Below are 5,982 nucleotides of genomic sequence, written 5' to 3' on the forward strand. Positions count from 1 at the left end.
ACAGGCAGGCAGGCACATACACCACTGTGGCAGTGAATCGCTTCACTGCTCCTTCCTTCCCGGCTCAGCAACTGGAGCGCAAGGATAGCTTAACAGTCCTTCTCCAAAAGGGCAAGGTCAGAATCGGCCTGCCTTTCCAGTGGAGAAAGCGAGGCCCCGTGCTGGGCCTGCCTGCTTCAGGCCACCTACACGTCAGGAAGTATTCCCTGCCTCAGTTCTGGCAGTGGTGTGTCCTTCAGTGTCCCTAGATCTCCTGTTCTGTTGTGTCCTAGCCTCATCACACTGGCCAAAGGCTACTTCATCCTGAGAAGCAGGAAAGACCAGCCTCTCAGAATAGCGGTCCTTTCTTCTGTCTCTTTCTCTCCCTTACCTTGTAACCTTCCTATTCTACTCACTGCCCAAATTCTTTTCTGCTCTTCCTAGCAAAAGGACATTTCTGTCCCATGCAAGCACTTGCATGCCTGCCTAATAAAAGAGACAACAAACAATCGAATCTTATCACAGGGCTGGGCAAAACATGTACCTGTAACTTCTCAGTGCCGTGTGTGTGTGTGTGTGTGTGTGTGTGTGTGTGTGTGTGTTGATTTTATAAAGGAAGGGAGAGAGCGAGAAACATCAATGATGAGAGAATCACTGATCAGCTGCCTCCTGCATGCCCCACACTAGGGATCAAGCCCACAACTGGGGCATGTGCCCTGACCAGGAATCGAACCGTGACCTCCTGGTCCATAAGTCAACTCTCAACCACTGACCCACACCGACTGGGCATTTTTTTTATTTTTTTCACCAATGCTGTTAATAATTAAAGACAGAAGCATACAGTCTCCACAAGCACCCTACAAAATGGCTAAAGTGTCTTTATCTCACCCTCCACAAATCTTTCATATCTGTTGATCCTCCTCAGCTAGTCACCCATCCTTTATGCCCCACTGTACTTCTGCCTCTAGCCCTTCTCTTCTTCCTATAACCCTTGCCCCTAACCCCTGGGATTCTGCTTCTGTTTTACAAATGGAACCCAGGGACAACTGATGCTGCCATAAAATCCATGCTTAGCCATCAGAGTAACCTTGGGCCATAATACCAAACTGGAGTAGGCTACGGGACTAGTTCTGGTTCAGAATCAGACTGTAGCCCTGTGCCACGGGTTCTGCTCTCAGCTCTGCCCTTTATTATAACAAATTCTGAAATGAAAACACATGGATTGTTTACATTTTAGTCCCCTACTGCTTCTGTACTCCATCCATTTGTATCCCTCCTTTAACCCACCAGTCACCACCCGCCCACACTCAACCTTCTTTCTCAGCCACTGTCCCACCATATTGCCATGATCTATTCCCTGTATTGAGCACAGGGGCTTGGTTTTAATGGAGAAGGGAATCCTATGGAAAGAAATCAGAAAGCAGAGGATCTGCCTAAAGAAAGCACCTTCTCCCAAACCCAGCTTCCTCCAGGGCCTCTTGGCCATGAAACAGGAAATGGTATGGCAAGCAGCAGTGCTGACTGGGCTCTTTGTCCCCAGTCAGCGGATACAGCTGACCGGAGGCCCCACCTCCTGCTTCAGAAGCAGGGAGGGGGGCGGGGGGGCATGGAGTTAGAATTTAGAGGCAGCTTCAAGTTAATCTCAAGGACAGAGATGCCCTACCCTCCTATCTCTAGGTGCAATTCAGTCTCCACCCAACACTGACCCAAGTCCACAGGAAGTCAGGTTGAAATCACTTTGGACCCTTGACTCGGGGCAGCTCCATTACTGCTTTGACACCTGCTTTGGATAAAGGAGAAGCTGTGAAGAAGTCACTACTATAAGCATCTAAACCCAGTCTCCATGGGCTCCTGGAGTAGTTCAGGCACTAAGGCCCAGCATCAACTCTGGAACTAAAAGCCAGGAAAGAACCGCCTAAGTAGATCCAGAACAGAACGAAGCCTGCAGGCCCATTCAGAATCAGGTACCCAGATTTAGTGTAGATGCCCAAACTAAGAAGTCCCTGAAAAAGAATGATAAACCTATAATTCTCCCAGCACCGAGTTTTAAATACATATAATGTAACACACAAAATTTAGGCCACTATTGAGTCCATTTTCTGTTTCAAATGCCCAGGGACTAAAAATCTCAATACTTAACTAGAAAAATCATTCCATTTTTTTATTATGTTTTTATTGATTTCAGAGAAAGGGAGAGAGATAGAAACATCAATGATGAGAGAGAATCATCCATCAGCTGCCTCCTACTGGAGATCAAGCCCGAAACCTGGGCATGTGCCTGACTAGGAATTGTACTGGAAATCTCCAGGTTCATGGATCAACACTCAACCACTGAGCCACACCAACCGGGCTCATTCCATTTTTTTAAAAGAGATCAATAGCTCTTCTTTCCACTAACCCAAAAACACATTTCTCGCCATTTCTACTCAGTAGTTCTAGGCCTCTCCTCTGGAGCTACACTGAATCAAGCTAAAGCCTCTTCCACATAAGGGCCCTTCTTATCATTAAATGTTTACATCCTGTCCCCCTTGAGCCTTCCCTCTTTCAGGCTAATAATCCAGTTTCTTCAATCTCCTGTGTGACAAATATGGCTTCCAGACTATTCACCATCCCAATTCTCTCCTCTGCATTTACAACACTTCACTTTGTCAGTGTCTCCCTGAAAACGTGAGATACACACAGGAAACCTCAGACAATTTGCAGCCTGTGGAGTTGCAGTTTGAATTCACTGTCAACTACAACTCCCTTTTTCCCACCTGAAACTGATGAACTTTTCCCTCTCCTTTAATGGGCCTATAAAAATGAATTTTTTAAAAATCCCCAAATATGGCACTTCACATTCCTTTGTGAATTTCTAGGCATCTGTCCCATCTACCTTAATTTTGTCAGTTCAAATGCCTTCCATTTCAAATACAAAATTGAAGGCACTTGAACTAACTTCACTGGATAAAAATGTTGACCAGTATAGGCAGAGCCCTGTAATCTATTGCGATAGACCCTCCTGTATGCTGGTATTATTCCAGAACATCAATCAGGAATCCACCAAACTATTCCGAGTCCACTTTTTTCCAGCTGGTCAACAAGAATATCATGAGAGTTTGCCAAGAACCTCTCTGAAAACTGTGTACACATGTCTCTGTTCTAACAATCTATCAAATGATTCAAATAAAATTAGTACCTATTTATACTAGATTGTTTATAACTATATCATTGTAACTGTCAAAAATTAGAAACAAACCAAATACCTATCAACAGTAGAGTGGCTAAATCAATACAATGGAATACTAAACAGCAGTGAGAATAATCCACCTACTACACACACAAAAATATGGATGAATCATGCCCAGCCAGCCAGTGGCACCTTGGCTCCCGCACCTCCTGAGAGCTGTGAACAGTCTGGCGGGCCGGGCCCTCAGGAAGGATCCGGAAGGAACCTGCCCCTGGCCTGCCTGCTGCCAATCGCTATCAGAGAGTGGCCTCCTGCCTGGGGTCTCGGCCCCGTCTCTGCACTTTTCTCTGGGAGAAAGGACACTGCCCTACCACCTGGGCCCACACCACCACCTGGGCCCACACCACCACCACCTGGGCCCACACCACCACCTGGTGCCTTGTCCCAGGATGGAGGCTCTTGGGCCCTCAGACCCTGACCCCACTCATCCAAGTGTCTTTCTATGTTTCTGGGGGTCATGGTGGGGTAGACACCTGAGCGTGTGGGTCAATGTCTGCATGTGGGAATAAACTACCCACTGCCATTATATATATATACTTTACAAACATATTAAGTGAACAAGCCAGACACAGAAGAGTACGTACCCTTTATATCCATTTACCTAAAAACAGGCAAAACTAATCTATACTACTAGAAGTCGGAACAGTGACTTATTTCCCTTTGTGTGTGTTTGGTGGGACAGAGGGGAGTGACCAGGAGGAACACAGGAAGGGCTCTAGGGCTGCTTTCATGACGTAGATGCCAGTTACATGTGTGTTCAATTTGTGAAAATTCATCAAGCTGTACACTTATAATGTGTACTGCTTCTTGGTGTATATTGCATTTTAATAAAAAATTAAATTGAACAAAACACAAGGTTAGCTTAGCATGGCTTGTTTTTAGTGAATCTATCCAGGTTACTGGAGATTCTCCTTTCCTCTCAAACTTTGCTAATCAAGTGAACCTAGAATTTGGGCAGGAATCAACTTCAAAGAGTCAGTGCAGAATGCTCCGAATCCACCTCTTCCTCTTCCTTGTGTTGGGCAGAACAAGGCCCTGGGAGGCAGAAGAATCAGTGTCAGAGTGATGTGATGATGTGATGTGATGTGATGTGATGTGATGTGATGTGATGTGATGTGATGTGATGTGATATGATGTGCTGTGCTGTGAAGAAAGACTTGACCAGCTACTGCTGGCTTTGAAGATGAAACAGGTCCATGAGCTAAGGAATGTGGGCAGCTCTAAAAGCTACAAAAGGCAAGAAAACGGATTCTCCTCTAGGCATTGCTGACACCTAATTTTGGCCCAGTGAGACCCAGTGAAGACTTCAACCTATGGAATGGTTAAGATAATAAATTTGTGCTCTAACTGGTTTGGCTCAGTGGATAGAGCATCGGCCTGCAAACTGAAAGGTCCCAGGTTCGATTCCAGTCAAGGGCATGTACCTTGGTTACAGGCACATCCCCAGTAGGGGGTGTGCAGGAGGCAGCTCATTGATGTTTCTCTCTCATTGATGTTTCTAACTCTCTATCCTCCTCCCTTCCTCTCTGTAAAAAATCAATAAAATATATATTTTTTAAAAGATAATAAATTTGTGTTGTTTTAAGCCAATAATTGGTGGTATTTGTTATAGCCTAATACCTCACTCAACAGCTTCATTTCACACCCGTCCTGTTCTCCCAGATCCTGGAGATGCCAGGATTCTGTCATCTCAACTAATTCTAAATCCTTTCCATTTGTCTGCAAGTGGATAGTTAGAGACTTTAAAGCAATGACATGCTTTATTACTACCTGCTTAACACTCTTGGCCTTGCGTTTTTGTTGGCCTGCATCTGGTAGCCTGCTGTTGTTGTTTTTTTAATTTAACCCTTTCTAAGTTAGCAATCCCCTGCTAGGAAACCTTAGAAGAAAAATAGGCTTTCTGGCCACCAACTACTTTCATGTAACTAACTGCCATTCCCTTGCTGTTCTCACTCTGCACATTCCTCTAGAGCAGCGGTTCTCAACCTGTGGGTCGCGACCCCTTTGGGGATCGAACAACCCTTTCACAGGGGTCACCTAAGACCATCGGAAAACACATATATAATTACATATTTTTTGTGATTAATCACTATGCTTTAATTATGTTCAATTTGTAACAATGAAATTGGGGGCCACCACAACATGAGGAACTGTATTAAAGGGTCGCAGCATTAGGAAGGATGAGAATCACTGCTCTAGAGCATTTTATTGTCCATCCTCAGTCTTTTCTTCAGACCCTAGCTTATGCTGAGCATTAACCTTCAGGACACCCTTCCTGCAGTTCTGGGCCACCCCTATATTTAGTCTTAGTTATGTCACCTCTCACCTTCTTCTTTCTAAAACTCTAAGCTTATCAAAAAGCAATGTGTTCAATCACATTGGTTTCTTCAGATGACCCTCCTTTTCTTCCTAAATAAGATAATTTTCAACTATTTTATCAGAATTTCACTTTAAAGAAGCTCCTGGTCTTTTTTCTTTTAATCCCTGGCTATGAAATTATAATTCCTTGCCCTGAACTTTTCTGCATCCCTTTGCCTAGAATTTAGAGTGTATTTCAGAGGAAACCTAGCATTTCTTTTTCTGGGAGGTACAAAAATTGAACAAGCAAAGTCACTTCCTAACAAGGATTCCTCATTTCCCTGGTTATGTTTAATAATAATAATAATAATAATAATAATAAAAGCAAAACCTGTGACTCCTATGTCCCCACTGGCATTACTGAACAGGAGCCCCGACTGCCACAGGTGGGCGTTGCTCCTGCAAGTTCAAGGGAT

The 5,982-nt window shown here is 44.4% G+C and overlaps 1 protein-coding gene and 1 long non-coding RNA gene across 3 annotated transcripts in view; one reads left to right on the plus strand and one right to left on the minus strand.

Annotated features, from left to right (window-relative positions):
- SLC7A7 (solute carrier family 7 (amino acid transporter light chain, y+L system), member 7) overlaps positions 1 to 5,982 on the minus strand; it is a 31,041-nt gene that overhangs the window by 6,694 nt on the left and 18,365 nt on the right. The window lies entirely within an intron of this gene.
- Positions 5,396 to 5,982, plus strand: part of LOC107185146 — a 1,892-nt gene continuing 1,305 nt past the window's right edge. The window contains exon 1 of the long non-coding RNA XR_001516067.1: positions 5,396 to 5,589. This is a non-coding gene — a long non-coding RNA (uncharacterized LOC107185146). The remainder of the gene's footprint in view (positions 5,590 to 5,982) is intronic.

The sequence above is a fragment of the Myotis davidii genome, unplaced genomic scaffold (genome assembly GCF_000327345.1).
Source record: "Myotis davidii unplaced genomic scaffold, ASM32734v1 scaffold1949, whole genome shotgun sequence".
Taxonomy (NCBI): domain Eukaryota; kingdom Metazoa; phylum Chordata; class Mammalia; order Chiroptera; family Vespertilionidae; genus Myotis; species Myotis davidii.